Genomic DNA, 11,735 nt, shown 5'->3' with positions numbered 1-11,735 from the left:
TAGTAATTTAATGATCTACAAGATTATAAGATATAATATAATATATCTTATATCTATAATATAAGTATAATTCCATATCACTCCCACCACCAAAGTTCTGTGCCCCCCCCCCACCTCCCTCCAATAGTATCCATTGTAGTTCTCTCAATGTCAAAGATATGGGTTGATTATAAACATATATACATTTGTCTTTTTTCAAGTTCATGTGTTTCAACTCTATATTCCTCGAGTGAAATCAGCCCATACTATCCTTCACTTTCTTACTCACTTCACAACTCTTAATCACTTCCAGTTCCATCTATTTGGTCCCAAAGGACATGTTACAGGTTTTTTTTTTTCTTTTTCTTTTTTTTTTATTTGTTTTTTTTCTCCCTTTTGTTGCCTTTGTTGTTTTTTATTGTTGTTGTAGTTATTATTATTGTTGATGATGATGATGTAGTCATTGTTGGATAGGGCAGAGAGAAATGAAGAGAGGAGGGGAAGACAGAGAGAGGGAGAGAAAGACAGACACCTGCAAACCTGCTTCACTGCCTGTGAAGCGACTCCCCTGCAGGTGGGGAACCTGGGGGCTCAACCGGGATCCTTACGCTGGTCCTTGTGATTCGCGCCACATGCGCTTAACCCGCTGCACTACCGCCTAACCACCAGGTTTTTTTCTTTAACTGTGTATTTGTCCCGTGACATTTTTTCTTATAAGGCTCAAATTTATGATTCCTCGCCCCCACCAGTGTGCAGCTGGGCATTTCCTTTGAGACTGAACAATCACAGGGGTTCAGCCAGACATGGTGTTGTCAACCACAAAATCAGTGATTTTTATTCTGTTGTATAAAAGCTCCCCTCCCAATGCTATTTAAATATTCCTCATAGGATCCCTGCCCCCATATTTTAAAATTTTAATCAAGAAAATAAAAATTCAGAGAAGTAGGACATTTGGACCAAAATGGCTGATCCCGTGTGAAAGTTGATGCCCATTTTTTATTTACTTCTAAGGCCTCATCTTCACTTCCTTTCTAAGATACACCTACAACTATCACTACCTCCAGTGTCCTTCCTTTTCCCTCTTGCATCTCAGATGAGGGAAACAGCATCTGACTTCCTCAGGTCTTCTCCAGATTTCTCTTCCCTCCCTATAATGGTATAAAAACAGAAAGTTCCTATTCAGGAAAGTTCTACATCCCAGTTGAGGTGGGGTTCAGGGCCCTCTGGTGACTTTTTTTTTTTTTAATTATTATCTTTATTTATTGGGTAGAGGCAGACAGAAATCAAGAAGGAAGGGAAAGATAGAAAGGGAGAGAGACAAAGAGACACCTGCAGCCCTGCTTCACTACTCGCAAAGCTTTTCCTCCTGCAGAGGGGGCCACGGGGCTTGAATCCGGGGTCCTTGAGCACTGTAACATGTGCACTCAACCAGGTGTGTTATCACCGGGCCCCTCTGGTCAACTTCTAACATTTCCTCCTCTTAGTGTATGGACCAAAATTGTTTTGGGGTGCAAAAGGAAGGAGTTCTGGCTTCTATAATTGTTTCTCCACTGGACATGGATGTTGGTCAGTCAAGCCTTACCCCTAATCTGCCTCTCTGTCTTTCCTGGTAAGGTAGGGCTCTGAAGAGACGGAGTTCTGGAACACATTCTGTTTGTATTTTCTAGTACAAAAATGAATGGATAAGGGGCCAGGCGGTGGCGCTCCTGGTTAAGTGCTCACATTACAGTATACAAGGACCCAGGTTCAAGCTTCTGGCCCTCCCTGCAAGGGGAAGCTTCAAGAGGGGAGAAGCTTCACGAGTGGTGAAGTAAAGCTGCACCTCTCTCTGACTTTCTCCCTCTTTATCTTAGCCCCTTTCAATTTCTCTCTGTCTCTATCCAATAATAAATAAATAAACAAAAATATTTTTTTTTAAAATGAATGAATAGTGCTCCGGGAGGTGTTATAGTGGGTAAAGCACTGGACTCTCAAGTATGAGGTCCTGAGTTCAATCCCTGGCAGCACATGTACCGGAGTGATGTCCAGTTCTTTCTCTCTCTCCTATCTTTCTCATTAATAAATAAATAAAACCTTTAAAAAAACAAAACTGAGCAAAGCACAAGGACCGGTGTAAGGATCCCAGTTCGAGGCCCCGGCTCCCCACCTGCAGGGGAGTCACTTCACAGGCGGTGAAGCAGGTCTGCAGGTGTCTGTCTTTCCCTCCTCTCTCCATTTCTCTCTGTCCTATCTAACAAAGATGACATCAACAACAACAATAATAATAACTACTACAACAATGAAAAGCAACAAGGGCAACAAAAAGGGAAAATGAATTAAAAAAACTGAAAAAACAAAAATGAATGAATAGGCTGGGTGGTGGGACACCTGGTTAAGCATACACATTACAGTGCAAAAATGAATGAATAAATAAATACCCTATAAATGTTCAGGAATGTAGAGAAATATTTGAACTAAACAGTGGAGAAGTACACCATAATTACTGCTGTGCAACAATCACTTCTACATTTGACACATTACTTAACTATTTTTTCTGATCATACACCATATAAAGAACAACTATGAGTAGCAAGCATTTACCTATGCGAGTCTACAAGCTCACTGAGAATGTCTTATAGACGTTAGAAGCCCACCATAGATGCAGCACCAGAGCAGGATATGCATGTGCCCGCTGACTCATACCATTGTGCATACCTGGAACATTACAGCCACGTTGCTGAGAGGTATCACGTCTATTCTGGTAAATCCCTGTCGGGTCACCAGTTCTCAAATTGGTCTGTATACCAGCAAGACACAAATCACTTCCAAAGCCCCTAGTGGTGTAATTTGCAGTGAGGTTGCCTCCTTCTTTTACCTGAACACGACTGTCAAAGGTCATTCAGAACCTCCTGGTGTCAGGTCTTCAGGGTACATTTCTACCTTTTTGCTGTGGTTGTTGTTGTTCATCTTCTTCCTTACTGGGGCAATTGATACTCTTGATGATCCCATTCCTTTCTCTTTTTTTAATAATTAAAAGAAATTTTTTATTATCTTTATTTATTGGATAGAGACAGCCAGAAATCAAGAGGGAAGGGGGTGATAGAGAGGGAGAGAGGGGGGCAGGAGAGACAGCATAATGGTTATGCAAACAAACTCTCATGCCTGAGGTTCCTAAGTCCCAGGTACAATCCCCTGCGCCACCATAAGCCAGAGCTGAGCAGTGCTCTGGTGTTTCTCTCTGTGTGTGTCTCTCTGTGAATCTCTCTCAAAAGAAAAATAAATAAAATATTTAAAAAAAATTTTTTTTTAAGAGAGAGAGGGAGAGAGACAGAGAGACATCTGCAGCCCTGCTTCATCACTTGTAAAGCTTTCCCCCTGCAGGTGAGGACCAGGGGCTCGAACCCGGTTCCTTGCGCATTGTAATACATGCACTTAACCCGGTGTGCCACCACCTGGCTCCCCCCATTCCTTTCTTACCATGTCCATTCCATCTCAGATTCCTGCAAGACCCTGTCTTTCTCAGCCTGTGCCTTTATGTGGATGCTTCCTAAGCCTTTGCCTTCAGCTTTTTGCTCTCCTTCATTCTACAGGGTCTATCTGGAGGATCTTAGGAATTCACATGGCACTGATTACCACCCAAGTCTTTGTTGTTCACAAATACTTTCTCTTTCTTAAATTTCCTTTTTCTTTTCTTTTCTTTCCTTTTCTTTTTATTATTAGATAAAGACAGAGAATTTGAGAGGACAGAGGAATATAGAGAGGGAGAGTAACAGAGAGACACCTGCAGTCCTGCTTCACTGGGGCTTTCCCCTTGTAGGGATCAGGGGCTTGAACCTGGGTCCTTGTGCATCATAATGTGTGCGCTTAATCAGGTATGACGCCATCTGGCCCCACAAACACTTTCTCTTCAGCTTCATTATTTCTTCTGATCTCTAAGATTACATCTCTAAGATTACATTACAAATGAAAGAGATTTCTCTCAATGTCCCACAGTCTTGTCAGACTTAAGTACAGAACTGAACTCATGCACACCTTGTTCTTCTGTGCTCCCTAACTAAGCGGTGCTAACCCAGCTCCCCAAGTCAGGAAGCCTGAGTGGTTTCCCTCACCGTCTCTCTACATCTCTGTGGTTAAATTTACTTATTTCATGTATACTATTTCCCTTCCTGCTCCTACTGCCCTCAGTCATACCTATATTATGCAGCCCCCTCGTAAACTATCTTTATCATCCCCTACCTAGAACATATTATGGCTCTTTTTCTCTTCTGGGGGGTGGTACACTAAGAAACTATGTAAACAGGCTGTTATAGTGCTGATGCTATTTGCAACCAGATAGGACAGAAGGATTAAACTGCTTTTCCATACTAGTCAGAACAATTCAGGGTTTTTTTTTTTTTTTTTTTTTTTTTTTTTTGGTCTCTACCTCTAAGAGAAGTATAGCAATCAAAGCCAACTTCACTTTGGGGCTGATATCTCAGAGACATCTCACCAGCCCTGATAAGCCTGACTTCTGGAATTGTCTATGCCTTTTTGGGTGACTGATAGGCTTCTCTTACCATCTTCCCCTGGTTCTCTGAGGAAATCCAGAGCAAAAGATACAGCATGAAGTATATGGCTATTGTATAATCCTTTTGTCATAAATAATTCCTTGACCTCTGGGTCATTCTCACCAAATGAGTCCCAGTAGGCATTGCAAACCACAGATACGTGGCATTATGGATACAACAATGGAAAGATATCCCACTGCCTGAGTAGCCCTCAGTAGCTTGCTATAGACACTCCCTGTCCTAGACCTTTAAGAACATTCAGTTTGGGGTATATTCATTTGTGTGTATGTCTTACAGTAATCTCAAGGAAGCCAAAATGGCATTATTCAAAAAGAGCTATACCTTATTGGTCTCTGCCTCTTTGTCTTCTCAACACTTAGGTGTACTATCTGGCACTCTATAGTTGATCAATAATTATTGATTAACTCACTGAATGGCTTTTGGTCAATAATAACTCACTTTTATTGAGCGCTTACTTTGTGCCACACACAACTCAAAACACTCTGCATGTATTAACTCATAAAATTAATTTATGTAGCCACATAATAACACAGACACCCTCACTTTCTAGATGAAGAAAACGAGACTAGGGAAAATTGAGATAATTTACTTGAAGTAAATAGGTAGGTAGTGGAAAAGTCAAGTGTTGAAAGTAGGCTAACTTTAGAATTTCAGCTCTTGGGGTTGGACAGTGGTTCATTCATTAAAGCACACATTATTATGAGCAAGGACCTGGGTTCAAACCCCCAGTACCCACCCACAAGGGGAAAGCTTCATGAGCGGCGAAGCAGGAATTCATGTGTCTTCCTATCTTCTTCTTTTCTCCACCTTCCCTCTCCATTTCTGTCTCAATCCGAGAAAGAAAGGGGAGGGAGGAGAGAGGGAGGAAGGAAAAAAGGAAGGAAGGAAGGAAGGAAGGAAGGAAGGAAGGAAGGAAGGGAGGGAGGGAGGAAGGAAGGAAAAAGGAGAAGAGAGGAGAGGAAAGGAGAAGAAAGAGGAAAGGAGAGCAGAGCAGAGCAGAAGAGAGCAGAGGAGAGGGGAGAATTTCAACTCTTAACCATGTCCCCGCACTTCTTTCCTGGTAAACAGTAAGTCAGAAGTATACCACAGCAGTTGGGAGCATTGCTGTTAGTGGAAGTGTTAGTTATGGAGGGTTATAGTGGCCCATGAAGCCTCCTCAACTATCACAGAGGTTTACCTCAGAAAAGGCAAACATACAAGTCGAGTTTCTTTTTTTTAAAAAAATATATGTTTATTTATTTGTTTGTTATTGGATACAGACAGAGAGAAATTGAAAGAGACAGAGAGATACCTGCAGTCCTACTTCACGACTCATGAAGCTTTCCCCATGCAGGTGGGGATGAGTGGCTTGAACCTGGTTCCTTGCACACTGTAATGTGTACTCTTAACCAGTTTTGTTGCTGTTGTTTTTACCAGAGCACTGCTCAGCTCTGGCTTATAGTGGTGCTGGGGATTGAACATGAGACTGTTAGTATTTCAGTCATGAAAGTCTTTTTTGCACAACCACTATGCTATCTCCCCAGTCCACACATTCCAGATTCCTAAAGCAGTCCAGGTCATCAGAGTAAGGGATGCAGGATTCTAGGGTAGACATTATTTTTTTTAAATATATTTTTCCAATATCTTCATTTATTTATTGGATAGAGATAGTCAGATATTGAAAGAGAAGGGAGAGAGAAAGAGAGAGAGAAAGAGAGATACTTGTAGCACTACTTTATCACTCTTAAGGCACATTATAACAATGTGCTCAACCAGGTGCACCACCACCCAGTCCCTAACATTATTTTTACTACTAAAACTTGGGGCACTAGCCTGAGTTTCTCTGCAATGTCACTTATAAACACTGTAGAAACCGTGGGAGCTGAAGTTTACGAAGTGCATCTATTTCTATCTTCTTGCATTTTTCTAAGTATTTTGTTGCTATATCATCTTCCCAATTGGAATGCAGGTTCTTTGAGGACAGGGCTCCTACTGTAAGCTCCTATTTGGTTCTTTGCAATGTCTAACACAAGGATCGAATTGTCTAACACAATTCATATTAATTAATTAACTGGTAGATTAGAAGTTGGAAAATGAAAGATAAAATATGTGTAGTCAGACCTTTTTAGGCTGGGGCTATCTTTTCATCCTAAGATAGGCAGTGGGTGTAATGGAGCTGAACACTTGAACAGCTGTTGTGCATTATGTTTTGATAATTGTGGTAACAACTCTAGTCCCCCCCCAAAAAAAAAAAAGTTCTGACCTTCTCTAGTAACAGATAGCCCATTGGCTAAATTCTCCTAGGAGTTCACATCTAGACTTATCTTTGCCAAAGCTGGGAGCTTGATAGTCATCTTAAGCTGATGAAAGGGATATCTAATTCCTTCCCCTGCACACAGAGGATTGAAGGAAGGACGAGTGGTAAAATACTGGAAAAGTACTTCACAATAGGGGATTTAAAGGAAGGACCAAGAGGAAACAGAAGATTTTGACAGCTCATTCCTAAAGCAAAGGTGAAGACATTTAAAGATTTACCTACGGGGAATGCGTAGTCTTGTTCCACCATGCCTTCTCCACACCTTCCTACTTCCCCATTCTCCTCCAGTGAAGCTTCCTCACCAATTTTATGTTTTCACCCACATTTCTGATTCCTTCTGTTATCAGCCATTATTATTGTCGTTGTTGTTTAGATACAGACAGAGAAGACAGAAAGAGTGAAAGCTTCTTTCAGTGTGGTAGGGGCTGGGCTTAAACTTGGGTCCTACACATGGCAAAGCAACACACTATCCAAGTGACCTAGTTTACCACCCTACTTCCCAACCGTTTAAACCACCAACTCTCCTCCTTTCCTTGGGTTCCCTTGAAAACTTACACATTTGAAAGAAAATTAGACCAGGCAACCTCAGTTGTAAGAATGAGAACATGTAAGTGAGTGAGATAGCATAATGATTATGCAAGGAGACTTTTATGTCTGAGGTTCCAAAGTCCCCAGTTTAATCCCCCATGCCAACATGAGCCAGAGCTGAGCAGTGTTCTGATCTCTTTGTATCTTTCTCTCTGTATTTCTTTTATTAAAATAAACATATAAAATGTTTTTTAAAAAATCAGGAATTCCTTCCACTTAAGATCTGCTCAGGAAAACAAAAGCAAGGGAACTGACCTTTGGTTTTCTGGTTCTGTAGAAACCACTGAGGAGTGGTCCAGGAGGTGGCACAGTAGATAAAGTGTTGGACTCTCAAGCTATGAGGTCCCAAGATTAATCCCTGGCAGCACATGTACCAGAATGACGTCTGGTTCTTTCTCTGTCTCTCTCCTCTTATCCCTCTCATCAATCAATAAAAAATATTTAAAAAATAACCTTAGATAAATAAATCAATAATTTTTTAAAAAAAGAAAGAAAGAAACCGAGGGTAGGAGAAAACTCTTCTGCCTATGTTTATCACTTTCTATACTGAAGAAAAATATATTTTAAAAGATTGCTAATATTTTCTCCTTGATACTTAGTTACATGACTCATTCAGGATAGCTTTGTGGTTCATCAGACCCTTGAAGCTAAAGACTGAAAGGATTAAACAAAAGGATTAAGATTTCAAAAAAGGATTTAAAAAATTAAACTAGCAGACAAATAAAAACAAAAACCCATGGTCTTCACAAGACTGAGACCAATCTGTGACATTTGGGATACTGCCACTCAAGTTACATAAGTCGGACTGTTTACATTTAAAGTAAGAATTAGCAAATAATTATAATAAGTCTTGCCCCTTGGTAAGTGGTTGAGGTGGATACCTATTGGGTGGTCTCCCAGAACTGTAATTTTTCTCTTCTCTGATGTACCATGGGGATCGAGCTGGAGGAGCCATATGTACATTGTGGGCCAAGGGTGAATACTTGATCCAACGTATGTCAATCAGAAATTCTTTTTACATGTTCTCTGATACGTGTACTTGAGGAACAGGAGCTGGTATGGAGAGAGAATGATTCACAGTCACAGTCAGGGGGTGGAGAGGAATTGAGAGAGAGGGAGAAAGAGAACTTCCTGGTTTCCCCATAGCCTTCTAGTTCCTGACTGGAGTTCATATCAGCATTTTTTGTCCTCAGTTTCTGTGAAAACAGCCCTGGAACTTTATTACATATTTCCCATTTCTGGTTTGAATAAGTTTTTATAATTTGCAACAAAAGGAATCCTAACAGATGTTGAGTGTTGGTGTTCTCACTGCAAGTATTTGATTAAAAATTCACATCTGAAACAAAAGTTGACTATAAGCCTACCACTAGTAATGGACATACTAATGTAATATAAATTTAGAATTTCAAAGCTCTTCAGGGAGCATCATTTTATAGATGTGGAAATGAGGCCCAGGAAGGCTAAATTCCTTGCCAAAGTCACATCTATGTCTAAACTAGGCCTCTAGTGACTTAACTTCTAGACCATGGCTATTTGCTTAATATTCATTAATTGTTATTGAAATATTATATTTATTTTCGTACCTTGTATAATTAAAAATAGAGTATGTATATATTTTTACAACTACTTTTTGGGTGAAAAACTGACAAGTAAAAACATTAAGTGAATTCTGTAAGACTACATATTAACGGAAGTAGAACTAAGAGCTAATTCCCAGGCAGACAGAATCATTCAGTCAGTCCATCCACATATCCACCTGTCTCTTGGTACAGAGCAACTGGCAGATTCATCATAGCAGGTTCTTTTGGGTGATTCTTGTAGTCAAGAAATATTTATTGAATACTTACATGAGAAGGCAGGTACTGTCCTTGAGCTAGAGATGCAATGAGCAACAAATTGAGTTGACTAGCCTCCTAAGTGTAGGTGAGTTCAAAGCATTTAAACTTGTATATGCATGTAGAGTCAGGGTGGTGGGCCAGAGGGAGAGGGGTTGTCAGTAGATGTTTGGCTATGTGAAGGATATACTAGCAGAATTATAGCACAGTGTCAAAGCAAGTAAGACAACTGAGGGAATGAAGAAGCGACTGACTGAAAGAAACAAGCAGGTGAATAAGTAGTGACAGCACAGAGGTTCTGAGCAAAAATAGTCAACTCCCAAGTTTATTTTTGCCAATCTTTCCCTCTAACTAGAATATGGCTATTTTAGGGTAAAGTAGTTTCATTTATTTATTCATTTTCTGAATTCCCAGCCTACAAGAGAGTGTGCTAAGAGCATAGTCAAGAAGGCATTCAAAAAAAAAAAAAAAAAAAGGCATTCAGTTATACTAAGAGGTTAAAGCATAAGAGATCTTCCCAAGCAAGCTAACTTTTAAGTAAGTCTTGGCAAAAAGAGATGAAACTTTCCAGTATCTATTAAAAATAAACAGTTGAATGTCACTGAGTTTAAGGAAGTCTTTCTTTGAATCAGATATTCCAGTGTCTCTCAGAGATATGTATCTGTGATAGTGGAAATATAGGAATGCATCTTGGGGTGAGAATTGGAATTAAATTTGTTAGGATCAGGAAAGAATCTAAATGCAGAAATGGGGAGGTGAGGAACAGAATAGTGGGTCTCTATGGATACAAAGTCCTCAGAAGTTAAGGTTTCTTTAAAAAAAACCACAGTTCAGTAATCTTTTCATGAGTACTTATCTTTTTTTTTTTTTAAAAAAAAACCTATTTCAATCTGCTTCATTTAAATTTCCAGTGAAGATTGCTGGTTTAAGATTTTCTTTAAAAAAAAGTTTTCTTTTTTCTTATTTTTTTGTATTATCTTTATTTATCTATTTATTGGAATAGAGACAGCCAAAAATCGAGAGAGGAGGGGATGATAGAGAGGGAGAGAGACAGAGAAAGACCTGCAACTCTGCTTCACCACTCACATAGATTTTCCCCTGCAGGTGGGGACTAGGGGCTGGAACCCGGGTCCTTGTGCACTGTAACATGTGCACTTAGCCAGATGTGCCACCACCCGGCCCCATGAGTTACTATCTCTGTATCATGTAAATAGTGAGATAGAATTTTTATTTCTCCCATAGGTTAATCTGTTCATTTGATAGATCATTTATTTGTCCATTTATTGACTGCATAATTTCTTTTTTAAACTTTATTTTATTTGATAGGACAGAAAGAAATTTAGAGGGAAAGGGGGGAGAGAGACAGAGAGACAACTAGAGTGTTGCTTCACTGCTTGTGAAGCTTTCTCTTACAGTTGAGGTCTGGGACCTTGAACCCAGGTCCTTGAGCACTGTAATGTGCGTGCTTAACCAGGTGCACCACCACCCAATCTCTTGACTGCATCATTTCTAAATTTATCAAGTACCTAAATCATGGTGGACTAGTATAGGGGAGACTCAAAGACAATATATGATTTTGCAAGCTACTATCATCATGTGTAGAACTGCTAGGGTTTTCTGTCATTTCGGGGTCATAACGCTAGCAAGTGGAGATTAAAAGGTACAAAACAAAATCTGGGCAGTTGCAACAACAACTCAACTGCAGTAGGATTTAAACAATCAATTGGTCTGGACCAGATTTCCAAGGTCACAAGGAGGCCTAAAAACTTCTGCATAATAAGGCAAGTTTTTCAGTAATCTACTTTCATTTTATGACACAGGAAATTGGTTGAAGCTGTCCCAAAAAGGAAAAAGAAAAGTTACTGTAGGGAATGTTTGCTGGGGAGAAAAATGTTAGAAAAACTTCTCAGAGAGGTCACCCCAGGAAAAAGAAAGGAATGTCCTTGTCACAGCCTGATTAGTGGTACCACCATTGATCTTTGGCAATGTTGTATGTGAGGGGATGGTCGGGGTTTCAAAGTGAAATATTACATTTCCAATAAAAATGTAAAAAACAAACCTTTTTCATAAAAACACATTGGCCTTAGCATTGGGAAACGACTACAAAGCCTACACTGATTGAGAAAAGCTGAAAGCAGACACTGTAATTGATAAAGGAGATAAGTCAATCTGTGTCTTTTAAAGAATAACGAGTTCCATTTTCCATCAAAAAGATCTCCTTGTGCCGAAGAAACATTCTTTCAATAAATCTCCTTAATGGTTTCCCTCTAATGATGTATGGCAGTGTGCTTTGGAAGGGCGCAGTGCAGCAGGCCTCTGCAGTGAATTGCAGGCCACCCATCATTTGCATTTCTAATTAAACCCCACGAAAACCCAAATGGTTCCCAGGAAGTGTGGCTATTCCGGGAAAATATCTAAAGGAGCTCCCTAGGCTCTTCAAGCAGGTAGAAAGGATGCAATTTTGAATAAACAGCCTATCACTAAACTTGA

At 40.0% G+C, this 11,735-nt stretch overlaps 1 non-coding gene across 1 annotated transcript; it reads right to left on the bottom strand.

Moving 5' to 3' along the window:
* Positions 1-724: 724 nt before the first annotated feature.
* Positions 725-805, bottom strand: LOC132532459 (small nucleolar RNA U105B). Its single transcript, XR_009544415.1, has one exon. It is a non-coding gene; the product is annotated as a small nucleolar RNA U105B (small nucleolar RNA).
* Between the last annotated feature and the right edge of the window lie 10,930 nt (positions 806-11,735).

Source organism: Erinaceus europaeus, chromosome 1 (genome assembly GCF_950295315.1).
Source record: "Erinaceus europaeus chromosome 1, mEriEur2.1, whole genome shotgun sequence".
NCBI classification, from domain to species: Eukaryota; Metazoa; Chordata; class Mammalia; order Eulipotyphla; family Erinaceidae; genus Erinaceus; species Erinaceus europaeus.
The sequence above is the reverse complement of the archived record's forward strand: the minus strand, read 5'-3'. Positions and strand labels throughout refer to the sequence as shown.